The sequence below is a fragment of the Asterias amurensis genome, chromosome 2, assembly GCF_032118995.1.
Source record: "Asterias amurensis chromosome 2, ASM3211899v1".
NCBI classification, from domain to species: domain Eukaryota; kingdom Metazoa; phylum Echinodermata; class Asteroidea; order Forcipulatida; family Asteriidae; genus Asterias; species Asterias amurensis.
The window spans coordinates 28,248,337-28,274,948 of record NC_092649.1 but is presented as its reverse complement, the minus strand read 5'-3'; the positions used below and the strand labels follow the sequence as shown (position 1 = coordinate 28,274,948).

Below are 26,612 nucleotides of genomic sequence, written 5' to 3'. Positions count from 1 at the left end.
CGGTCGAGTTGGCCTTTGAAAAGCGTTTGTAACCGTTTGTTAAAAATGCATATAAATGGTTAGAAAGATATTTTAAAAGTAGAATATGATGACCCACACAAATATCACTCAAAATTGCAAGGTTTTCCTTTTACCTTGCAAACTAACACGGTCGGCCATTTAAGGGAGTCAAATTTGACTCCCATAAATGGCCGACCGTGTTGGTCGTCGAGGTAAAAGGAAAACCAAAGCATTTTGAGTGATACTTGTATGGGCCATCATATCCTACTTTTAAACTATCTTTCTAAACATATGCATTTGATAACAAACGGTTTCACACGCTTTTCCAAGGCCAACTCGACCGATCCAAGGCAAAGTGTTCATTGTGCTCAATAAACCATATTATTGACTTTTCACTTTTAGTGTTACAAACTCATTGTTTTTTTGGTTGTTTCGCAGTAAAGACCCAACATGTCATACTTCTAGTCACAGCTGAATTTCTTTAAATTAGGAACACGTTGCCTTGGATCAGACGAGTTGGTATAAAATATGAAAAGCGTTTGTTATGAAATGCATATGGTTAGAAAGATGTTTTAAATGTAGAATATAATGATCCACACAATTATCGCTCAAAATTGCACGGTTTTCATTTTACGTCGCGAACTAACACGGTCAGCCATTTATGGGAGTCAAATTTCGAGACATATTTGTGTAGATCATTGTATTCTACTTTTATAACATCTTTCTAACCATATCGATTTTATAACAAGCGGTTACAGAACGCTTTTCAAAGAACAACTCGACCGATCCAAGGCAACGTGTTCCTTTAAAGGTCGTGGACACTATTGGTTACTGTCAAAGACTAGCCTTCACAGTTGGTGTATCTCAACATGTGCATAAAATAACAGTGGAAATTTGAGCTCAATTGGTCATCGAAGTTGCGAGATAATAATGAAAGAAAAATAACCCTTGTCACACGAAGTTGTGTGCGTTTACATGGTTGATTTCGAGACCTCAAGTTCTAAATCTGAGGTCTCGAAATCAAATTCGTGGAAAATTACTCTTTCTCCAAAGCTATGGCACTTCAGAGGGAGCCGTTTCTCACAATGTTTTATACCAATAACCTCTCCCCATTACTCATCACCAAGAAAGGTTTTATGCCAAAAATTATTTTGAGTAATTACCAATAGTGTCCACTGCCTTTAATATAAATTTCTCCTTATAATTTTTATACAAAAATATTATTTTGGATAAAAAGCACAAAGATTTGGGGTTGAACAAAGAATTTGTTTACTTAAGTGGGACACGAATCAATGACCTCCAGGTTATGTGTCGCACTCTACCAACAGAGCTATCTAGGCCTATGCTGGAGGTTTCCCTATATTGTCCATTACTTTTTTTTTTTTTTTTTTGGGGGGGGTACAACTGTTTACTGCAGTGTTGCCAGGGATCACACTTAAATTAAGACAGGGGATCACCTTTGAAGGGGATTCAACTTTTTATTTCAGATGTTTACATTATACGACACAAAGGCAGCTGACTGGGTCATTTTTGTTAATGATGTGAACAAAGAAATATTTAATAGAGTTGGACTCGAACCAATGACCTCCGGATTAACATGCCGGCACTCTACCAACTGAGCTGTCTAGCCCTATGTTGATGATCCCTTGGCTGCCCCATCCCAGGTATTGTAATTTCAGTGTGATCCCTGGCTACACGACGGCAGTTAATGATTGCATGGCTTCTGACCAGCAACCCCTGAACAAAGATATTGACAAAATGGAGAAACAGCCAACAAAGGGTTACATAGCTCAGTTGGTAGAGCGCCGGCATGGTAATCCCGAGGTCATTGGTTTGAGTCCCATCCTATCCCAGTAAATATTTCTTTGTTCAACCCCAAATCATTTAAACAATTTACCAAATCGGTTTCCCTTGTGGAGTGTATAGAGTAAAATTCACAAAGAGTCACTCTTTGTAGCATTCGTTACATGTTTGAGTGTAGCCAGAGCCACCAGCCTTCTATCTTGCCATTGTCGTCTCTCCTGTAGTTGATCAAGTGGAAATCTTGCAGCACTCACTGGAAAAATTTCGTCGCTTTTTTCTACCTTGTAGGTTGTAGATGGTCCAAATGATGAAGTGACTCTGTTGATAGTGGCACCATGATGTTCCATGTAGTTGGCTGTACCTGAACGAGTTAAACATTTATCAGTGTCAGATTGTTAAACAGAAAGCCTTGATTTAATTTAAAGACTTTTGCATATCTTGTTCACGAGCAGGGCCAAAAAGTATCTCTTAGGTTTTTGTTGTTGATAATTCTTACCCTCTGTGTTGAGATGAATTACTTTAAATGGTTCAAAAACACATACACTGTACCCCACATATTATGAGGAAAACACGCTAAATGAATATCAATAAGTGATGCTATTTAATTATTTACTGATGTGCAATTTGAAGGAAAATTTGATCAGTGAACTTCTATTTTTCTAATCGTTTTAGCGAGAGGGACTTTTATCACGGAAGTGGCCATTCGGGTTTTTAATGCATAATCTGTATTCTTATTCATCATTCATACTACACAGCCTCAGTGGAGGAGTTGTCGATGAATTTGCAAGCTGTGTTAATGTCACTAGTGTGAAACAGTAATCAAGCGTGGTTTTGGTAATTAAAAACACAGCTAACACTGGATTAGAACAAGAAAACTAGACAGGGTGGGTCAGCACGGCCAAACTTCATGGATCTGAGCTTTGCCTAGCCCCATCAATAGTGCCCGCACTATTGTCATTATTGATGGGGCTAAGGGTTGCCAAACTATGTGCTTTATTACAGTAACCATTCTCCACTTACTGTGCAAGCGCCAAATTTCTGCGCTAGCTGTGTGAGCGAAGAATGCCTAGTAAACTGGGGTGGAGTACTCAAGCGCACGGGTAAAATTTCCCTGTTTACCCCGCCAAAAATATCTAACTGCAAGCCAGGCACATACATCTCTGCTTCCGAAAATAAAGCGCAGATAATTTGATAACGGTAAGCAGACTTAAAACAGAGTCATGAAATTGGGCCCTGATCGTTAACAGAAAGAACAAAAATTTCAATGTAATTTCAGTAACAACAAATTAGTTTCTAAAGACGTAGTGTGTACATACTGTAGTGACCTGTCTGCATCAGATCCTCAACGACGTTCAATGTAATTTCAGTAACAACAAATTAGTTTCTAAAGACGTAGTGTGTACATACTGTAGTGACCTGTCTGCATCAGATCCTCAACGACGTTCCAATCAGTTTCAATCAACTAGTTTAATAGTTGCGGTAACATAACCCTCCTCCTTACGAGTACATTATTGCATGTGATTGTAGTAACGTTACTGTTTACATCCCCCAATTTTTTATTAGTGTTTCCTTTGTATTTTTAACATCGCACTTATTAATATAATAATATTATACATTTAAAAAAAAAAAAAAGTAAATAACTTATGATGTTAGACCCTCGGTTCAGAATGGAAACCAGTGACCATGCATGACAATGACTAGCCTGAACATCTGACGTCATTTTTTGAGGCTCATCTCATGAATAACGCCAGAGTGGCATCAAAAGCTGGCGTGTGTTTTAACCTTTGACCTCATTAATTCTACATAGAAATATGCAGTCAAATTCTATCAAGACAATGACGTGCAGCATCATAAGGTTTATCGCGAAAAGGAAAATATCAAGAGAGGGCGCAACACAATAACCAATGTTTCTGGTTGGGGTCGCCAAAGTACACTCCACTGCGCCCTCTAGCTAGTTCTATATAATAGGGTGCGTTCGATAAACCTCCTTGGCCTGTGGGTCAACCCAGCAGTGAGCCATTGACAAGAGCTAATCGATTGATCTCACTCGCCCTCCCGGCCGTAGTGGAGTGATCAGTGACAACATGCACCTCAAATCACCCCGAAGTGACCCACTCCACAAGCAGGGCACTGGGCCCTGAGGGCTGACCCGGTTGAGTTAAGCCCTACTGTCAAATCAAAGCTATTCGAACAGAGTTCGGGCAGAGTTGATCCAGGGAAGCTAAACGAACGCACCCATATAACTCTGAGTTTTGACCCCTCTGCCTACCCACAAAACATTGCGGTTCTAAACCTTGGAATAAATCTCTGCAGCAGCAGTGCTGGCTCATTTTGTAAGCAAAGTTGATTTGAATGACTGACACTGCACTGCACTGCGGTGTTTGCTTACCTTCCTTGGCAAGCGATCAATTCTAGTTTGGGATTCCCTCGGCGTAGAGTTGTAGTTTGTACCCACAGAAATGGCACAAGTTCTGCCAAAAGTGAAGAAAATATGAACAATTTCAAAGTTCCAGACCTGAAGTTGCGCTGAGTGTTGTCGTTGACATGTGGACTGTTTTTAATTAATAATGCACCAACACAAAAATGGGGGCGCTATGCTGGTTTAACGGTGGAATTAATCTTTGCAGGTGAAAAATTAACGGTGGTGTTAAATACCGCCCTCTTGCGTGTGGACATAAAGATATTACGTCATTAGACCAACAACACATGCTGGATCATGTCAAAGGTCAATCTGTTACTTTCGTGTGCTGTATTGACAACCCGAAGCCTGATAGCACGGGGGTCGAAGGTCAATTGACGCGGCATTAAGCAAATGTAAGAGGGCGCTATTTAAACACACCGTTAAGTAAACTAACCCACGATTGGACCCTAGCGGGCGCTGTTCAAGGACACCGTTAATTGTTAAAGGACAACGCTGGTTCCCTGTCTTTTCACGGCTGTTACAATGGTAGGTCCAAATGAAACCCGTTGATAAACTTGCAGTACAGTAAGCTTTCAACTTCAGCTTTATGATTGGTCTGCTCTTAAGTGACGTTGTGGTCACGGTCACCTACGTACATACTCTTTCGACCGTCTGCCATGCGCTGACTCATCCTCCCATACATATAACGTATGTTATAAAGTTTGTATGTAAATCAATTGATGTGCAAAAATAACATAAACATGACATTTCTACCTCCATGGTACCGGTTGCACCATAATGGTGCTACAAAAAGTTTAACTTATGCGTGTGAACAATGAGGAAAACAGTGTGCAAGTAGTAAAATTGAGTTAGAATAAGTTTATTTAAATCCATGTGTGATATTGGACCCTCCTTTAAAAGCATTACCGCAGAAGTTCCTTCACAAAAATTAAAACACACTGAAAACAGGTTAATTTAATAAACTTGTTTTTATTTAGTTTAAGATTGACAAATCTTTCCAGCATTGACCTTTACATTATTTGTTTTTAAAGTGTACGAAACATTCCTTTAGAGGTTATAAAAACATTTACTTGGCATTTTGCAAGGTATGAACTATTAATTGCAGACAAAAGAAATAATGAGTAATAAATTACTGTTATGTCATTTGAGACAAGATATTAAACTATTGGTGCCATTCCTTTTACAGCGATCAATCAATCAATCAATCAATCATTGTGCAAGTAGAGTGCAACCACTAGTCTATTGCAGTGAACACCAAAAATTAATATTAATTTTCCAGTTGTTGATATCGTGGATTCCTTTGAGTACTTCTGTTGGGTGCAAACTTGAAACCAGCTCAAGTTTAAAGCCGGTTATGGTGAATAAAGGAAGTTGTTGCCTTGGATCGGTCGAGTTGGCCTTTGAAAAGCGTTTGCAACCGTTTGTTAAAAATGCATATAAATGGTTAGAAAGATATTTTAAAAGTAGAATATGATGACCCACACAAATATCACTCAAAAGTGCATGGTTTTCCTTTTACCTTGCAAACTAACACGGTCGGCCATTTAAGGGAGTCAAATTTGACTCCCATAAATGGCCGACCGTGTTGGTCGTCGAGGTAAAAGGAAAACCAAAGCATTTTGAGTGATACTTGTATGGGCCATCATATCCTACTTTTAAACTATCTTTCTAAACATATGCATTTGATAACAAACGGTTTCACACGCTTTTCCAAGGCCAACTCGACCGATCCAAGGCAAAGTGTTCATTGTGCTCAATAAACCATATTATTGACTTTTCACTTTTAGTGTTACAAACTCATTGTTTTTTTGGTTGTTTCGCAGTAAAGACCCAACATGTCATACTTCTAGTCACAGCTGAATTTCTTTAAATTAGGAACACGTTGCCTTGGATCAGACGAGTTGGTATAAAATATGAAAAGGGTTTGAAACCGTTTGTTATGAAATGCATATTATGGTTAGAAAGATGTTTTAAAAGTAGAATATAATGATCCACACAATTATCGCTCAAAATTGCACGGTTTTCATTTTACGTCGCGAACTAACACGGTCGGCCATTTATGGGAGTCAAATTTCGAGGCATATTTGTGTAGATCATTGTATTCTACTTTTATAACATCTTTCTAACCATATCGATTTTATAACAAGCGGTTACAGAACGCTTTTCAAAGAACAACTCGACCGATCCAAGGCAACGTGTTCCTTTAAAGGCCGTGGACACTATTGGTTACTGTCAAAGACTAGCCTTCACAGTTGGTGTATCTCAACATGTGCATAAAATAACAAACCTGTGAAAATTTGAGCTCAATCGGTCATCGAAGTTGCGAGATAATAATGAAAGAAAAATAACCCTTGTCACACGAAGTTGTGTGCGTTTACATGGTTGATTTCGAGACCTCAAGTTCTAAATCTGAAGTCTCGAAATCAAATTTGTGGAAAATTACTTCTTTCTCCAAAACTATAGCACTTCAGAGGGAGCCGTTTCTCACAATGTTTTATACCAATAACCTCTCCCCATTACACGTCACCAAGAAAGGTTTTATTCCAAAAAATTTTTTTAAGTAATTACCAATAACGTCCACTGCCTTTAATATAAATTTCTCCTTATAATTTTTATACAAAAATACTATTTTTGTATAAAAAGCACAAAGATTTGGGGTTGAACAAAGAATTTTTTTACTTAAGTGGGACACGAATCAACGACCTCCAGGTTATGTGTCGCACTCTACCAACAGAGCTATCTAGGCCTATGCTGGAGGTTTCCCTATATTGTCCATTACTTTGTTGGGGGGGGGGGGGGTACAACTGTTTACTGCAGTGTTGCCAGGGATCACACTTAAATTAAGACAGGGGATCACCTTTGAAGGGGATTCAACTTTTTATTTCAGATGTTTACATTATACCACACAAAGGCAGCTGACTGGGTCATTTTTGTTAATGATGTGAACAAAGAAATAATTAATAGAGTTGGACTCGAACCAATGACCTCCGGATTAACATGGCGGCACTCTACCAACTGAGCTGTCTAGCCCTATGTTGATGATCCCTTGGCTGCTCCATCCCAGGTATCGTAATTTCAGTGTGATCCCTGGCTACACGACGGCAATTAATGATTGCATGGCTTCTGACCAGCAACCCCTGAACAAAGATATTGACAAAATGGAGAAACAGCCAACAAAGGGTTACATCGCTCAGTTGGTAGAGCGCCGGCATGTTGTTAATCCCGAGGTCATTGGTTTGAGTCCCATCCTATCCCAGTAAATATTTCTTTGTTCAACCCCAAATCATTTAAACAATTTACCAAATCAGTTCCCCTTGTGGAGTGTATAGAGTAAAACTCACAAAGAGTCACTCTTTGTAGCATTCTTTACATGTTTGAGTGTAGCCAAAGCCACCAGCCTTCTAGCCATTGTTGTGTCTCCTGTCGTTGATCAAGTGGAAATCTTGCAGCACTTTCTGGAAAAATTGCGTCGTTTTTTTCTACTTTGAAGGTTGTAGATGGTCCAAATGATGAAGTGACTCTGTTGATAGTGGCACCGTGACGTTCCATGTAGTTGGCTGTACCTGAACGAGTTAAACATTTATCAGTGTCAGATTGTTAAACAGAAAGCCTTGATTTATTTAAAGACTTTTGCATATCTTGTTCACGAGGAGGGCCAAAAAGTATCTCTTAGGTTTTTGTTGTTGATAATTCTTACCCTCTGCGTTGAGATGAATTACTTTAAATGGTTCAAAAACACATACACTGTACCCCACATATTATGAGGAAAACACGCTAAATGAATATCAATAGGTGATGCTATTTTTTTTAAACAAGTAAATAACATCTGATGTCATTTTTCGAGGCTCATCTCATGAATAACGCCAGAGTGGCATCAAAAGCTGGCGTGATTTAACCTTTGACCTCATTAATTCCACATAGAAATATGCAGTCAAATTCTATCAAGACAATGACATGCAGCATCATAAGGTTTATCGCGAAAAGGAAAATATCAAGAGAGGGCGCAACACAGTAACCAATGTTTCTGGTTGGGGTCGCCAAAGTACACTCCACTGCGCCCTCTAGCTAGCTAGTTCTATATAATACTTAATAGGGTGCATTCGATAAGCCTCCTTGCGCGACCTTGGCCTGTGGGTCAACCCCACACAGTGAGCCATTGACAAGAGCTAATCCATTGATCTCACTCACCCTCCCGGCCGTAGTGGAGTGACGGCACCCCATGCACCTCAGATCACCCCGAAGTGACCCACTCCACAAGCAGGGCACTACTGGGCCCTGGGGGCTGACCCGGTTGAGTTGAGCCCTAGTAACTGTCAAATCAAAGCTATCGAACGTAGAGCGCGGGGCAGAGTTGACCCAGGGAAGCTAAACAAACGCACCCATATATAACTCTGAGTTTTGACCCGGACCCCTCTGCCTACCCACAAAACATTGCGGTTCTAAACCTTGGTATTTAATCTCTGCAGCAGCAGTGCTGGCTCATTTTGTAAGCAAAGTTGATTTGAATGACTGACACTGCACTGCGGTGTTTGCTTACCTTCCTTGGCAAGCGATCAATTCTAGTTTGGGATTCCCTCGGCATAGAGTTGTAGTTTGTACCCACAGAAATGGCACAATTTCTGCCAAAAAGTGTAGAAAATATGAACAAATTCAAAGTTCCAGACCTGAAGTTGCGCTGAGTGTTGTCGTTGACATGTGGACTGTGTTTTTAATTAATAATGCACCAACACAAAAATGAGGGCGCTATGCTGGTTTAACGGTGGAATTAATTTGTGCAGGTGAAAAATTAACGGTGGTGTTAAATACCGCCCTCTTACGTGTGGACATAAAGATATGACGTCATTAGACCAACAACACATGATGGATCAGGTCAAAGGTCAATCTGTTACTTTCGTGTGCTGTATTGACAACCCGAAGTCTGATAGCACGGGGGTCGAAGGTCAATTGACGCGGCATTAAGCAAATGTAAGAGGGCGCTATTTAAACACACCGTTAAGTAAACTAACCCACGATTGGACCCTAGCGGGCGCTGTTCAAGGACACCGTTAATTGTTCAAGGACAACGCTGATTCCTTGTCTTTTCACGGGTGTTACAATGGTAGGTCCAAATGAAACCAGTTGATAAACTTGCAGTACAGTAAGCTTTCAACTTCAGCTTTATGATTGGTCTGCTCTTAAGTGACGTTATGGTCACGGTCACCTACGTACATACTCTTTCGACCGTCTGCCATGCGCTGACTCCTCCTTCAATACATATAACGTATGTTATAAAGTTTGTATGTAAATCAATTGATGTGCAAAAATAACATAAACATGACATTTCTACCTCCATGGTACCGGTTGCACCATAATGGTGCTATAAAAAGTTTAAGTTATGTATGTGAACAATGAGGAAAACAGTGTGCAAGTAGTAAAATTGAGTAAGAATAAGTTTATTTATACAAAGTCCCAAGGCCAAATCCATGTGTGATATTGGACCCTCCTTTAAAAATAAAAGCATTACCGCAGAAGTTCCTTCACAAAAATTAAAACACACTGAAAACAGGTTAATTTAATAAACTTTTTTTTATTTAGATTAAGATTGACAAATCTTTCCAGCATTGACCTTTACATTATTTGTTTTTAAAGTGTATGAAACATTCCTTTTAGAGGTTATAAAAACATTTACTTGGCATTTTGCAAGGTAAAAACTACTAATAGTAGACAAGAAATAATAAGTAACTCCTGTTATGTCATTTGAGACAAGATATTAAACTATTGGTGCCATTCCTTTTACAGCGATCAATCAATCAATCATTGTGCAAGTAGAGTGCAACCACTAGTCTATTGCAGTGAACACCAAAAATCAATATTAATTTTCCAATTGTTTATATCGTGGATTCCTTTGAGTATTTTCTGTTGGGTGCAAACTTGAAACCAGCTGAAAATTTCCAATGAATAAACAATGTTTTATTTACAAATTGCTTCAGTGATTAACATTTGTTCTTATAAGTAAACACAACAATGTTCAATACAAAATATTAAAGTAGAAAGTTACAACGATAAAACTCCTGACAAGTAGCCTTGTGTGATTTATGTGGTTTTGCTTTGATTTGTCAATGAGTGAGTCCCAATAAGTTTGGCAAAACTGTTGTTGTTGAACGTCATGAGTTTTCTCTAAATTAAAACTAATGAACATTTATCAAAAAACTGTCACTTGTGTTTTTCTAGCACTTTTTTTAAGCAGTACCAAGACTAAAAAGTTGTTTAGTGTTGATGTTTGCTGCGAGGATGGAAAATTTGTTTTTAAAGTTTATTATCGTGTAATACAATTAAATTCAAACATCATTAGCAGTGATGGCTGATGAAAATCTTTTGAAAGTAGTGTACTGATCAAAACGTGCGTTTTCAACCATTGGTTTAGAACCAACATTACTCAAGAGATTTACAAATGGTGCTTCCATGAAAAGGTTCAAATCCTCCTGATGAGTTCTTGTCCCTGGTTAAAGAGGCATTGCCTGCAGAGTAAACAAATAAACAACAAAATGATTTAGAGGTTAATTTCTGATCAAGGAATCAATGAATACCTCTCATACTCTTTATTAATACAAGTATTATGGGTTTTTTTTTTTTTTAGAATTGGTAATTGAGCTTGAAACCACAACCTTAATCGATAGCCATTTTCTGTGTCCCCTTTTCCCCATTTAATGCTCTCTAAAGTAACCAGGCTTTTGTGAACTGAATTTTGGCCCCTTTCTCCTCTAGTTTGACTCATTGACAAACGATCCTACTGATAAAAGTAATTGTGTATTAAAATGCACAACACTTTCACAACTTCCAAAGGTTTTAACAATAAAATTGTTATAATTTGAAAAATCAATAATTACCTTTGCTGGTCTTGAACTTTTAATGAATCTTGGCTTCTTTGTCAACAGTTTCCCATCATGCAGAGTCCAGAGGTACCCTCACTGTCTGTGTAAATTGAAAAAAGGATATATTTTTTTTAGTAACATAATTATAAATGCAAAACAAGGAAAGCATGTTGACATAAAAATGAAAGTGACAAAAAGAGACTGAGTAATATTATGGACAGACATCTGAAATTTTAATTTGTATGACTAAAGATTGATATATTATACAATTGTAATATTTAAATTATAATTACTTTATATAGACAAGTTATGTGATATAAATAAACATTTTCAAATGAAAAGTAAAACAAAAATCATTCAAACAAAGGCAGTGGACACTATGGTCAATTACTCCAATTCCAAGTAATTGTTAGCATAAAAACCTACTAAAATACACAAGCATTGCAATGGAGAGCTGTTGATAATAGTTTAAAAACATTGTGTGTGTGAGTCCAGCAACTCTGTCTCAATATCTCTCAGCTCAGCTTTTTTTTTTTTGCTTCAGTAGCTAGACGAAAAAAAACTAATTCCTTTTCTAATCCACTACTGTACTACTTTAGTGGATTAGAAAAGGAATTCGTTTTTGTCAAGGAGTATTTCTGCTTAATTAATTAGCTTTGTGAAACTTGGCCCGATTCAGTAGGGGCTATTAATTAATAACATGAGCATGGGCCTGAGCATGCACTCCAAATATCTACTTGCCCTTTTTTCACGAAAAAGATGCAGCACAAAATAAGCCTGCCACTTGTTTGCCGTTATGAATTGTGATGAATGGATGACCATCCTATTTTAATTTTTATAAATTTTGTATATTTTTTTCATATCATAACTTACCCTCACATATCAAAAGCACATTGTCCTGTTTCCATAAGTCAACTATGAGCAAACTGACAGTTCTGAAAGCTGTCAAAACGAGCTATGTTCAAGGTTTTAGTCGCCTTAACCGAGCTAGGAATTAAATGGCGACCGCTCGAAAGTTTTGTCATTATGAATGTGACGTCATCGCTCGCGGGGGGGGGGGGGGGGCGTGGGGGGGGGGGTGGCGCGGTGGGGATGAAACTAGTACAACCGTAGAGGGAGGTATACAAGGGGACCGTTAAAAACAACTCTCCCCAAACCTGCAGCGTACGAAGCATGATGGGAGACTCGGCTGTCCAATGATGAGAGCGCTACTTTGGTTCAAATAAGATCCTTTCTAATATAATATAATAAATTGCTTGGGAATGTTCATTTGAAAGCTTGTCTAAAGAAGACTATAGTAGTCAAGAACATTTTATTTTCCCTTCTCGCTTGATGATACCAAAGTAAGAACCCTTTCAGTTAAAATAATGATAGAATAACCATTATAATTGTTAATCTACCCAAAAACCAATACCATAGAACAGTTTAACATGCCAAAAGTTCCATGACCAGACCTGACTTGATGGGGGTGTTTTTCCAAGTATTTTATGAGAATTCTTTTATCGGAAACTTTTTGTTTTGGTGGCAAAACATGAAAAACAAGGGCACTCACTGTTATTGGAACTTTTGGCAGGGGAAAATTATGTTTTACTTTGCACATCCTGCCTCAAAATTAATGGAGTCTTTTCCCAGCGATCCAAAGACAAAAACAAACATACAAAAATTGATCAAACATTGTTGAAAATTTCCAATGAATAAACAACATTTATTTACAATTTGCTTCAGTGGTTAATGTTTTTTCTTATAAGCAAACACAATAATGTTCAATACAAAATATTAGAGTAGAAAGTTACAAAGATAAAACTCCTGACAAGTAGCCTTGTATGATTTATGTGGTTTTGCTTTGATTTGTCAATGAGTGAGTTCCAATAAGTTTGCAAAACTGTTGTTGTTGAACGTCATGAGTTTTCTCTAAATTAAAACTAATGAACATTTATAAAAAAACTGTCACTTGTGTTTTTCTAGCACTTTTTTTAAGCAGTACCAAGACTAAAAAGTTGTTTAGTGTCGATGTTTGCTGCAAGGATGGAAAATTTGTTTTTAAAGTTTACTACTGTGTCATACAATTGAATTCAAACATCATTAGTATTGATGGCTGATGTTCCTTCTGATAGGTTCTTCAGGTGATGTGTGTGCATAGTGAAAATCTTTTGTGAGTAGTGTACTGATCAAAACGTGCGTTTTCAAGCATTGGTTTTGAACCAACATTACTCAAGAGATTTACAAATGGTGCTTCCATGAAAAGGTTCAAATCCTCCTGATGAGTTCTTGTCCCTGGTTAAAGAAGCATTGCCTGCAGAGTAAACAAATAAACAACAAAATGATTTAGAGGTTCATTTCTGATCAAGGAATCAATGAATACCTCTCATACTCTTGATAAATACAAGTATTATGTGTTTATTTCTTATGAATTGGTAATTGAGCTTGAAACTGCAACCTTAATCGTTAGCCATTTTCTGTGTCCCCTTTTCCCCATTTAATGCTCTCTAAAGTAACCAAGTCTTTGTGAATTGTATTTTGGCCCCCTTCTCCTCTAGTTTGACTCGTTGACAAACGATCCTACTGATAAAAGTAATTGTGTATTAAAATGTACAACACTTTCACAACTTCCAAAGGTTTTAACAATAAAATTGTTATAATTTGAAAAATCAATAATTACCTTTGCTGGTCTTGAACTTTTAATGAATCTTGGCTTCTTTGTCAACAGTTTCCCATCATGCAGAGTCCAGAGGTGCCCTCACTGTCTGAACAGTATATGATAAGTGTAAATTGAAAAAAAAACTATTTTTTTTAGTAATATAATTATAAATGCAAAACAAGGAAAGCATGTTGACATAAAAATGAAAGTGACAAAAAGAGACTAAGTGATATTATGGACAGACATCTGACATTTTAATTCGCATGACTAAAGATTGATATATTCTACAATTGTAACATTTAAATTATAATTACTTTGTATAGACAAGTTATGTGATATAAACATTTTCAAATGAAAAGTAAAATAAAAATCATTCAAACAAAGGCAGTGGACACTATGGTCAATTACTCTAAGTAATTGTTAGCATAAAAACTTACTAAAATACACAAGCATTGCAATGGAGAGCTGTTGATGATAGTTTAAAAACATTGTGTGTGTGAGCCCAGCAACTCTGTCTCAATATCTCTCAGCTCAGCTTTTTTTATAGCTTCAGTAGCTAGACTAAAATTAAAAAAAACCTAAATCCTTTTCTAATCCACTACACTACTGTACTACTTTAGTGGATTAGAAAAGGAATTAGTTTTTTGTCAAGGAGTATTTCTGCTTAATTAATTAGATTTGTGAAACTTGGCCCGATTCAGTAGGGGCTATTAATTAATAACATGAGCATGGGCGTGAGCATGCAATCCAAATATCTACCTGCCCCTTTTTTCACGAAAAAGATGCAGCACAAAATAAGCCTGCCACTTGTTTGCGTTGCCGTTATGAATTATGTCATATGATGAACGGACTTCATGACCATCCTATTTTAATTTTTATAAATTTTGTAAAATTTTTTCATATCATTACTTACCCTCATATATCAAAAGCACATTGTCCTGTTTCCATAAGTCAACTATGAGCAAACTGTCAGTTCTGAAAGCTGTCAAAACGAGCTATGTTTAAGTTTTTAGTCGCCTTAACCGAGGGATTAAATGGTGACCGCTCGAAAGTTTTGTCATTATGAATGTGACGTCGTCGCTCGGGGAGGGGGGGGGGGGGGGCGCGGAGGGGGATGAAACTAGTACAACCGTAGAGGGAGGTATGCAAGGGGACCGTTAAAAAAAAACTCGTGAGCACGATCGAAGATGCGGGGTGACCGCCGCCAAAACGAGGTTGTGTGATGATGACGTCATGATGTCCCTGGTTTACCGAACTGTAAGAGGGCGCTATTTATTGGGACCGTTAAATAAACTGAACACTCGGCTGTCAAATTACGAGAGCGCTACTTTGGTTCAAATAAGATCTTTTCTAATATAATAATATAATAAATTGCTGTGGAATGCTCATTTGAAAGCTTGTCTAAAGAAGACTATAGTAGTCAAGACCATTTTATTTTCCCTTCTCGCTTGATGATACCAAAGTAAGAACCCTTTCAGTTAAATGATTGAATAACCATTATAATTGTTAAAGGAACACGTTGCCTTGGATTGGACGAGTTGGTCAAAACAAAAGCGTTTGTAACCGTTTTTTATATAATGCATATGGTTGGAAAGATATTTTAAAAGTAGAATACAATGATCCACACCAGTTTGCCTCGAAATTGCTTGGTTTTCCTTCTACTGTGCGAACTAACACCGTCAGCCATTTATGGGAGTCAAAATTTTGACCCCCATAAATGGCCGGCGTGTTAGTCGACGAGGTAAAAGGAAAACCACGCAATTTCAAAGCATGTTTGTGTGGATCATTGTATTCTACTTTAACAACATCTTTCTACCCATATGCATTTTTATAAAAACGGTTACAAACGCTTTTCAAAGGCCAACTCGACCGATCCAAGGCAACGTTTTCCTTTAACTACCCAAAAACCGATACCATAGAACAGTTTTACATGCTCACAATTTCATGACCAGACCGGACTTGATGGGGGTGTTTTTCAAGTATTTTATGAGAATTCTTTTATCAGAAACTTTTTGTTTTGGTGGCAAAACATTCATGAGAAACAGGGGCACTCACTGTTATTGGAACTTTTGTCTAGGGAAAAATATGTTTTACTTTGGACATCCTGCCTCAAAATTAATGGAGTCTTTTCCCAGCGGTCCAAAGACAAAAACAAACATACAAAAATGGATCAAACTTTGTTGAAAATTTCCAATGAATAAACAATGTTTTATTAACAAATTGCTTCAGTGGTTAACATTTTTTCTTTAAAGCAAACACAATAATGTTCAATACAAAATATTAAAGTAGAAAGTTACAAAGATAAAACTCCTGACAAGTAGCCTTGTGTGATTTATGTGGTTTTGCTTTGATTTGTCAATGAGCGAGTCCCAACAGGTTTGGCAAAACAGTTGTTGTTGAACGTCATGAGTTTTCTCGAAATAAAAACTAATGAACATTTATAAAAAAACTGTCACTTGTGTTTTTCTAGCACTTTGTTAAGCAGTACCAAGACTAAAAAGTTGTTTAGTGTTGATGTTTGCTGCGAGGATGGAAAATTTGTTTATAAAGTTTATTATCGAGTAATACAATTAAATTCAAACATCATTAGCAGTGATGGCTGATGTTCCTTCTGATAGGTTCTTCAGGTGAAGTGTGTGCAAGGTGAAAATCTTTTGTGAGTAGTGTACTGATAAAAACGTGCGTTTTTAATCATTGGTTTTGAACCAACATTACTCAAGAGATTAACAAATGGTGCTTCCATGCAATGATGTAAATCCTCCTGATGAGTTCTTGTCCCTGGTTAAAGAAGCATTGCCTGCAGAGTAAACAAATAAACAACAAAATGATTTAGAGGTTAATTTCTGATCAAGGAATCAATGAATACCTCTCATACTCTTGATTTATAGAAGTTTTATGGGTTATTTTCTTGAGAATTGGTAATTGAGCTTGAAACCGCAACCTTATTCGATAGCCATTTTCTGTGTCCCCTTTTCCCCATTTAATGCTCTCTAAAGTAACCAAGTCTTTGTGAATTGTATTTTGGCCCCTTTCTCCTGTAGTTTGACTCATTGACAATCTATCCTACTGATAAATGTAATTGTGTATTAAAATGCACACCACTTTCACAACTTTCAAAGGTTTTAACAATTATTTTTATAATTTGAAAAATCAATAATTACCTTTGCTGGTCTTGAACTTGTAATGAATCTTGGCTTCTTTGTCAACAGTTTCCCATCATGCAGAATCCAGAGGTGTGCCCTCACTGTCTGAACAGTATCTGATTAGTGTAAATTGAAAAAGAACTGTTTTTTTAGTAATATAATTATAAATGCAAAACAAGGAAAGCATGTTGACATAAAAATGAAAGTGACAAAAAGAGACTGAGTGATATTATGGACAGGCATCTGAAATTTTAATTTGTATGACTACAGATTGATATATTACACAATTTTAATATTTAAATTATAATTACTTTATAATTATATAGACAAGTTATGTGATATAAACACTTTCAAATGAAAAGTTGAAAAAGCCACTTAAACAAAGGCAATTGACACTATGGCCAATTACTCTAAGTAATTGTTAGCATGAAAACTTACTAAAATACTAGGTAACAAGTATTGCAATGGAGAGCTGTTGATAATAGTTTAAAAAACATTGTGTGTGTGAGCCCAGCAACCCTGTCTAAATATCTCTCAGCTCAGCTTTTTGTTTTGCTTCAGTAGCTAGACTAAACAAAACTAATTCCTTTTCTAATCCACTACTGTACTACTTTAGTGGATTAGAAAAGGAATTAGTTTTTTTGTCAAGGAGTATTTCTGCTTTATTAATTAGCTTTGTGATATTTGGCCCGATTCAGTAGGGGCTATTAGTTATTAACATAAGAGCATGCACTCCAAATATCTACCTGCCCTTTTTTCACGAAAAAGATGCAACACAAAATAAGCCTGCCACTTGTTTGCGTTGCCGTTATGAATTATGATGAATGCACTTCATGACCATCCTATTTTAATTTTTATAAATTTTGTAAAATTTTTTCATATCATAACTTACCCTCATATATCAAAAGCACATTGTCCTGTTTCCATAAGTCAACTATGAGCAAACTGTCAGTTCTGAAAGCTGTCAAAACGAGCTATGTTCAAGGTTTTAGTCGCCTTAACCGAGGAATTAAATGGCGACCGCTCGAAAGTTTTGTCATCATGAATGTGACGTCATCGCTCGGGGCGGGTGGGGGGGGGGCGCGGAGAGGGGATGAAACTAGTACAACCGTAGAGGGAGGTATACAAGGGGACCGTTAAAAAAACTCTCCCCAAACTTGCAACATACAAAGCATGACGGGAGACAGGGGGTCGAGCGGGAAGCGAAAATCGTTAGCGCGATCGAAGATGCGGGTGACCGCCGCCAAAACGAGGTTGTTTGATGATGACGTCATGATGTCCCTGGTTTACCGAACTGTAAGAGGGCGCTATTTATTGGGACCGTTAAATAAACTGAACACTCGGCTGTCCAATGATGAGAGCGCTACTTTGGTTCAAATAAGATCCTTTCTAATATAATATAATAAATTGCTGTGGAATGCTCATTTGAAAGCTTGTCTAAAGAAGACTACAGTAGTCAAGAACATTTTATTTTCCCTTCTCGCTTGATGATACCAAAGTAAGAACCCTTTCAGTTAAAATAATGATTGAATAACCATTCTATTGTTAACTACCCAAAAACCGATACCATAAAACAGTTTTACATGCTCACAATTTCATTACCGGACCCGACTTGATGGGGGTGTTTTTTCAAGTATTTTATGAGAATTCTTTTATCAGAAACTTGTTTTGGTGGCAAAACATGAAAAACAAGGGCACTCACTGTTATTGGAACTTTTGCCAAGGGAAAATTATGTTCCACTTTGGACATCCTACCTAAAAATTAATGGAGTCTTTTCCCAGCAGTCCAAAGACAAAAACAAACATACAAAAATGGATCAAACATTGTTGAAAATTTCCAATGAATAAACAATGTTTTATTTACAATTTGCTTCAGTGGTTAACATTTTTTCTCATAAGCAAACATTTATCAAAAAACTGTCACTTGTGTTTTTCTAGCACCTTTTTTAAGCAGTACCAAGACTAAAACGTTGTTTAGTGTTGATGTTTGCTGCGAGGATGGAAAACTTGTTTGTATCATGTAATACAATTGAATTCAAACATCATTAGCAGTTATGGCTGATGTTCCTTCTGATAGGTTCTTCAGGTGACGTGCGGCAAGGTGAAAATCTTTTGTGAGTAGTGTACTGATCAAAACGTGCGTTTTCAATCATTGGTTTTGAACCAACATTACTCAAGAGATTTACAAATGGTGCTTCCATGAAAAGGTTCAAATCCTCCTGATGAGTTCTTGTCCCTGGTTAAAGAAGCATTGCCTGCAGAGTAAACAAATAAACAATAAAATGATTTAGAGGTTAATTTCTGATCAAGGAATCAATGAATACCTCTCATACTCTTGATTAATACAAGTATTATGTGTTTATTTCTTGAGAATTGGTAATTGAGCTTGAAACTGCAACCTTAATCGATAGCCATTTTCTGTGTCCCCTTTTCCCCATTTAATGCTCTCTAAGGTAACCAAGGTCTTTGTGAATTGAATTTTGGCCCCTTTCTCCTCTAGTTTGACTCATTGACAATCTATCCTACTGGTAAAAGTAATTGTGTATGAAAATGTACAACACTTTCACAACTTCCAAAGGTTTTAACAATAAAATTGTTATAATTTGAAAAATCAATAATTACCTTTGCTGGTCTTGAACTTTTAATGAATCTTGGCTTCTTTGTCAACAGTTTCCCATCATGCAGAGTCCAGAGGTACCCTCACTGTCTGTGTAAATTGAAAAAAAGATATATATTTTTTAGTAATACAATTATAAATGCAAAACAAGGAAAGCATGTTGACATAAAAATGAAAGTGACAAAAAGAGACTGAGTGATATTATGGACAGACATCTGAAATTTTAATTTGTATGACTAAAAGATATTATGGACAGACATCTGAAATTTTAATTTGTATGACTAAAGATTGATATATTATACAATTGTAATATTTAAATTATAATTACTTTATATAGACAAGTTATGTGATATAAATAAACATTTTCAAATGAAAAGTAAAACAAAAATCATTCAAACAAAGGCAGTGGACACTATGGTCAATTACTCCAATTCCAAGTAATTGTTAGCATAAAAACTTACTAAAATACACAAGCATTGCAATGGAGAGCTGTTGATAATAGTTTAAAAACATTGTGTGTGTGAGCCCAGCAACTCTGTCTCAATATCTCTCAGCTCAGCTTTTTTTTTGCTTCAGTAGCTAGACTAAAAAAAAACTAACTCCTTTTCTAATCCACTACTGTACTACTTTAGTGGATTAGAAAAGGAATTCGTTTTTGTCAAGGAGTATTTCTGCTTAATTAATTAGCTTTGTGAAACTTGGCCCGATTCAGTAGGGGCTATTAATTAATAACATGAGCATGGGCCTGAGCATGCACTCCAAATATCTACCTGCCCTTTTTTCACGAAAAAGATGCAGCACAAAATAAGCCTGCCACTTGTTTGCCGTTATGAATTGTGATGAATGGATGACCATCCTATTTTAATTTTTATAAATTTTGTATATTTTTTTCATATCATAACTTACCCTCATATATCAAAAGCACATTGTCCTGTTTCCACAAGTCAACTATAAGCAAACTGTCTGTTCTGAAAGCTGTCAAAACGAGCTAAGTTCAAGTTTTTAGTCGCCTTAACCGAGCTAAGAATTAAATGGCGACTGCTCGAAAGTTTTGTCATTATGAATGTGACGTCATCGCTCGCGGGGGGGGGGGGGGGGCGTGGGGGGCGCGGTGGGGATGAAACTAGTACAACCGTAGAGGGAGGTATACAAGGGGACCGTTAAAAACAACTCGCCCCAAACCTGCAGCGTACGAAGCATGATGGGAGACTCGGCTGTCCAATGATGAGAGCGCTACTTTGGTTCAAATAAGATCCTTTCTAATATAATATAATAAATTGCTTGGGAATGTTCATTTGAAAGCTTGTCTAAAGAAGACTATAGTAGTCAAGAACATTTTATTTTCCCTTCTCGCTTGATGATACCAAAGTAAGAACCCTTTCAGTTAAAATAATGATTGAATAACCATTATAATTGTTAATCTACCCAAAAACCAATACCATAGAACAGTTTAACATGCCAAAAGTTCCATGACCAGACCTGACTTGATGGGGGTGTTTTTCCAAGTATTTTATGAGAATTCTTTTATCGGAAACTTTTTGTTTTGGTGGCAAAACATGAAAAACAAGGGCACTCACTGTTATTGGAACTTTTGGCAGGGGAAAATTTTGTTTTACTTTGCACATCCTGCCTCAAAATTAATGGAGTCTTTTCCCAGCGATCCAAAGACAAAAACAAACATACAAAAATTGATCAAACATTGTTGAAAATTTCCAATGAATAAACAACATTTATTTACAATTTGCTTCAGTGGTTAATGTTTTTTCTTATAAGCAAACACAATAATGTTCAATACAAAATATTAGAGTAGAAAGTTACAAAGATAAAACTCCTGACAAGTAGCCTTGTATGATTTATGTGGTTTTGCTTTGATTTGTCAATGAGTGAGTTCCAATAAGTTTGCAAAACTGTTGTTGTTGAACGTCATGAGTTTTCTCTAAATTAAAACTAATGAACATTTATAAAAAAACTGTCACTTGTGTTTTTCTAGCACTTTTTTTAAGCAGTACCAAGACTAAAAAGTTGTTTAGTGTCGATGTTTGCTGCAAGGATGGAAAATTTGTTTTTAAAGTTTACTAATGTGTCATACAATTGAATTCAAACATCATTAGTATTGATGGCTGATGTTCCTTCTGATAGGTTCTTCAGGTGATGTGTGTGCATAGTGAAAATCTTTTGTGAGTAGTGTACTGATCAAAACGTGCGTTTTCAAGCATTGGTTTTGAACCAACATTACTCAAGAGATTTACAAATGGTGCTTCCATGAAAAGGTTCAAATCCTCCTGATGAGTTCTTGTCCCTGGTTAAAGAAGCATTGCCTGCAGAGTAAACAAATAAACAACAAAATGATTTAGAGGTTCATTTCTGATCAAGGAATCAATGAATACCTCTCATACTCTTGATAAATACAAGTATTATGTGTTTATTTCTTATGAATTGGTAATTGAGCTTGAAACTGCAACCTTAATCGTTAGCCATTTTCTGTGTCCCCTTTTCCCCATTTAATGCTCTCTAAAGTAACCAAGTCTTTGTGAATTGTATTTTGGCCCCCTTCTCCTCTAGTTTGACTCGTTGACAAACGATCCTACTGATAAAAGTAATTGTGTATTAAAATGTACAACACTTTCACAACTTCCAAAGGTTTTAACAATAAAATTGTTATAATTTGAAAAATCAATAATTACCTTTGCTGGTCTTGAACTTTTAATGAATCTTGGCTTCTTTGTCAACAGTTTCCCATCATGCAGAGTCCAGAGGTGCCCTCACTGTCTGAACAGTATCTGATAAGTGTAAATTGAAAAAAAAACTATTTTTTTTAGTAATATAATTATAAATGCAAAACAAGGAAAGCATGTTGACATAAAAATGAAAGTGACAAAAAGAGACTAAGTGATATTATGGACAGACATCTGACATTTTAATTCGCATGACTAAAGATTGATATATTCTACAATTGTAACATTTAAATTATAATTACTTTGTATAGACAAGTTATGTGATATAAACATTTTCAAATGAAAAGTAAAATAAAAATCATTCAAACAAAGGCAGTGGACACTATGGTCAATTACTCTAAGTAATTGTTAGCATAAAAACTTACTAAAATACACAAGCATTGCAATGGAGAGCTGTTGATGATAGTTTAAAAACATTGTGTGTGTGAGCCCAGCAACTCTGTCTCAATATCTCTCAGCTCAGCTTTTTTTATAGCTTCAGTAGCTAGACTAAAATTAAAAAAAACCTAAATCCTTTTCTAATCCACTACACTACTGTACTACTTTAGTGGATTAGAAAAGGAATTAGTTTTTTGTCAAGGAGTATTTCTGCTTAATTAATTAGCTTTGTGAAACTTGGCCCGATTCAGTAGGGGCTATTAATTAATAACATGAGCATGGGCGTGAGCATGCAATCCAAATATCTACCTGCCCCTTTTTTCACGAAAAAGATGCAGCACAAAATAAGCCTGCCACTTGTTTGCGTTGCCGTTATGAATTATGTCATATGATGAACGGACTTCATGACCATCCTATTTTAATTTTTATAAATTTTGTAAAATTTTTTCATATCATTACTTACCCTCATATATCAAAAGCACATTGTCCTGTTTCCATAAGTCAACTATGAGCAAACTGTCAGTTCTGAAAGCTGTCAAAACGAGCTATGTTTAAGTTTTTAGTCGCCTTAACCGAGGGATTAAATGGTGACCGCTCGAAAGTTTTGTCATTATGAATGTGACGTCGTCGCTCGGGGAGGGGGGGGGGGGGCGCGGAGGGGGATGAAACTAGTACAACCGTAGAGGGAGGTATGCAAGGGGACCGTTAAAAAAAAACTCGTGAGCACGATCGAAGATGCGGGGTGACCGCCGCCAAAACGAGGTTGTGTGATGATGACGTCATGATGTCCCTGGTTTACCGAACTGTAAGAGGGCGCTATTTATTGGGACCGTTAAATAAACTGAACACTCGGCTGTCAAATTACGAGAGCGCTACTTTGGTTCAAATAAGATCTTTTCTAATATAATAATATAATAAATTGCTGTGGAATGCTCATTTGAAAGCTTGTCTAAAGAAGACTATAGTAGTCAAGACCATTTTATTTTCCCTTCTCGCTTGATGATACCAAAGTAAGAACCCTTTCAGTTAAATGATTGAATAACCATTATAATTGTTAAAGGAACACGTTGCCTTGGATTGGACGAGTTGGTCAAAACAAAAGCGTTTGTAACCGTTTTTTATATAATGCATATGGTTGGAAAGATATTTTAAAAGTAGAATACAATGATCCACACCAGTTTGCCTCGAAATTGCTTGGTTTTCCTTCTACTGTGCGAACTAACACCGTCAGCCATTTATGGGAGTCAAAATTTTGACCCCCATAAATGGCCGGCGTGTTAGTCGACGAGGTAAAAGGAAAACCACGCAATTTCAAAGCATGTTTGTGTGGATCATTGTATTCTACTTTAACAACATCTTTCTACCCATATGCATTTTTATAAAAACGGTTACAAACGCTTTTCAAAGGCCAACTCGACCGATCCAAGGCAACGTTTTCCTTTAACTACCCAAAAACCGATACCATAGAACAGTTTTACATGCTCACAATTTCATGACCAGACCCGACTTGATGGGGGTGTTTTTCAAGTATTTTATGAGAATTCTTTTATCAGAAACTTTTTGTTTTGGTGGCAAAACATTCATGAGAAACAGGGGCACTCACTGTTATTGGAACTTTTGCCTAGGGAAAATTATGTTTTACTTTGGACATCCTGCCTCAAAATTAATGGAGTCTTTTCCCAGCGGTCCAAAGACAAAAACAAACATACAAAAATGGATCAAACTTTGTTGAAAATTTCCAATGAATAAACAATGTTTTATTAACAAATTGCTTCAGTGGTTAACATTTTTTCTTTAAAGCAAACACAATAATGTTCAATACAAAATATTAAAGTAGAAAGTTACAAAGATAAAACTCCTGACAAGTAGCCTTGTGTGATTTATGTGGTTTTGCTTTGATTTGTCAATGAGCGAGTCCCAACAGGTTTGGCAAAACAGTTGTTGTTGAACGTCATGAGTTTTCTCGAAATAAAAACTAATGAACATTTATAAAAAAACTGTCACTTGTGTTTTTCTAGCACTTTGTTAAGCAGTACCAAGACTAAAAAGTTGTTTAGTGTTGATGTTTGCTGCGAGGATGGAAAATTTGTTTTTAAAGTTTATTATCGAGTAATACAATTAAATTCAAACATCATTAGCAGTGATGGCTGATGTTCCTTCTGATAGGTTCTTCAGGTGAAGTGTGTGCAAGGTGAAAATCTTTTGTGAGTAGTGTACTGATAAAAACGTGCGTTTTCAATCATTGGTTTTGAACCAACATTACTCAAGAGATTAACAAATGGTGCTTCCATGCAAAGATGTAAATCCTCCTGATGAGTTCTTGTCCCTGGTTAAAGAAGCATTGCCTGCAGAGTAAACAAATAAACAACAAAATGATTTAGAGGTTAATTTCTGATCAAGGAATCAATGAATACCTCTCATACTCTTGATTTATAGAAGTTTTATGGGTTTTTTTCTTGAGAATTGGTAATTGAGCTTGAAACCGCAACCTTATTCGATAGCCATTTTCTGTGTCCCCTTTTCCCCATTTAATGCTCTCTAAAGTAACCAAGTCTTTGTGAATTGTATTTTGGCCCCTTTCTCCTGTAGTTTGACTCATTGACAATCTATCCTACTGATAAATGTAATTGTGTATTAAAATGCACACCACTTTCACAACTTTCAAAGGTTTTAACAATTATTTTTATAATTTGAAAAATCAATAATTACCTTTGCTGGTCTTGAACTTGTAATGAATCTTGGCTTCTTTGTCAACAGTTTCCCATCATGCAGAATCCAGAGGTGTGCCCTCACTGTCTGAACAGTATCTGATTAGTGTAAATTGAAAAAGAACTGTTTTTTTAGTAATATAATTATAAATGCAAAACAAGGAAAACATGTTGACATAAAAATGAAAGTGACAAAAAGAGACTGAGTGATATTATGGACAGGCATCTGAAATTTTAATTTGTATGACTAAAGATTGATATATTACACAATTTTAATATTTAAATTATAATTACTTTATAATTATATAGACAAGTTATGTGATATAAACACTTTCAAATGAAAAGTTGAAAAAGCCACTTAAACAAAGGCAATTGACACTATGGCCAATTACTCTAAGTAATTGTTAGCATGAAAACTTACTAAAATACTAGGTAACAAGTATTGCAATGGAGAGCTGTTGATAATAGTTTAAAAAACATTGTGTGTGTGAGCCCAGCAACCCTGTCTAAATATCTCTCAGCTCAGCTTTTTGTTTTGCTTCAGTAGCTAGACTAAACAAAACTAATTCCTTTTCTAATCCACTACTGTACTACTTTAGTGGATTAGAAAAGGAATTAGTTTTTTTGTCAAGGAGTATTTCTGCTTTATTAATTAGCTTTGTGAAACTTGGCCCGATTCAGTAGGGGCTATTAATTAATAACATGAGCATGGGCCTGAGCATGCACTCCAAATATCTACCTGCCCCTTTTTCACGAAAAAGATGCAGCACAAAATAAGCCTGCCACTTGTTTGCCGTTATGAATTGTGATGAATGGACTATGACCATCCTATTTTAATTTTTATAAATTTTGTATATTTTTTTCATATCATAACTTACCCTCATATATCAAAAGCACATTGTCCTGTTTCCATAAGTCAACTATGAGCAAACTGTCTGTTCTGAAAGCTGTCAAAACGAGCTAAGTTCAAGTTGTTAGTCGCCTTAACCGAGCTAGGAATTAAATGGCGACCGCTCAAAAGTTTTGTCATTATGAATGTGACGTCATCGCTCGCGGGGGCGGGGGGGGGGGGGGGGGGCGCGGTGGGGATGAAATTGCAACCGTAGAGGGAGGTATACAAGGGGACCGTTCAAAACAACTCTCCCCAAACCTGCAGCGTACGAAGCATGATGGGAGACTCGGCTGTCCAATGATGAGAGCGCTACTTTGGTTTAAATAAGATTTTTTTTAATATAATATAATAAATTGCTTGGGAATGTTCATTTGAAAGCTTGTCTAAAGAAGACTATAGTAGTCAAGAACATTTTATTTTCCCTT

General features: G+C 36.5%; 6 long non-coding RNA genes across 6 annotated transcripts; all 6 read right to left on the bottom strand.

The window, feature by feature from the left end:
* Positions 1 to 9,569: 9,569 nt before the first annotated feature.
* LOC139954155 (uncharacterized) lies at positions 9,570 to 12,090 on the bottom strand. The gene is made up of 3 exons (XR_011788057.1): positions 11,950 to 12,090; positions 11,092 to 11,176; positions 9,570 to 10,722 (listed from the first exon to the last, which is right to left on the bottom strand). It is a non-coding gene; the product is annotated as an uncharacterized lncRNA (long non-coding RNA).
* A 396-nt stretch (positions 12,091 to 12,486) lies between these two features.
* On the bottom strand, positions 12,487 to 14,765 carry LOC139954156 (uncharacterized). The gene is made up of 3 exons (XR_011788058.1): positions 14,628 to 14,765; positions 13,736 to 13,820; positions 12,487 to 13,369 (listed from the first exon to the last, which is right to left on the bottom strand). It is a non-coding gene; the product is annotated as an uncharacterized lncRNA (long non-coding RNA).
* A 1,178-nt stretch (positions 14,766 to 15,943) lies between these two features.
* On the bottom strand, positions 15,944 to 17,890 carry LOC139954154 (uncharacterized). The gene is made up of 3 exons (XR_011788056.1): positions 17,750 to 17,890; positions 16,876 to 16,973; positions 15,944 to 16,511 (listed from the first exon to the last, which is right to left on the bottom strand). It is a non-coding gene; the product is annotated as an uncharacterized lncRNA (long non-coding RNA).
* An 807-nt stretch (positions 17,891 to 18,697) lies between these two features.
* Positions 18,698 to 20,521, bottom strand: LOC139954343 (uncharacterized). The gene is made up of 3 exons (XR_011788095.1): positions 20,381 to 20,521; positions 19,480 to 19,564; positions 18,698 to 19,112 (listed from the first exon to the last, which is right to left on the bottom strand). It is a non-coding gene; the product is annotated as an uncharacterized lncRNA (long non-coding RNA).
* A 196-nt stretch (positions 20,522 to 20,717) lies between these two features.
* LOC139954342 (uncharacterized) lies at positions 20,718 to 23,188 on the bottom strand. The gene is made up of 3 exons (XR_011788094.1): positions 23,051 to 23,188; positions 22,159 to 22,254; positions 20,718 to 21,792 (listed from the first exon to the last, which is right to left on the bottom strand). It is a non-coding gene; the product is annotated as an uncharacterized lncRNA (long non-coding RNA).
* Positions 23,189 to 24,362: 1,174 nt separating this feature from the next.
* LOC139954296 (uncharacterized) lies at positions 24,363 to 26,316 on the bottom strand. Its single transcript, XR_011788087.1, has 3 exons — positions 26,174 to 26,316; positions 25,297 to 25,394; positions 24,363 to 24,932 (listed from the first exon to the last, which is right to left on the bottom strand). It is a non-coding gene; the product is annotated as an uncharacterized lncRNA (long non-coding RNA).
* Between the last annotated feature and the right edge of the window lie 296 nt (positions 26,317 to 26,612).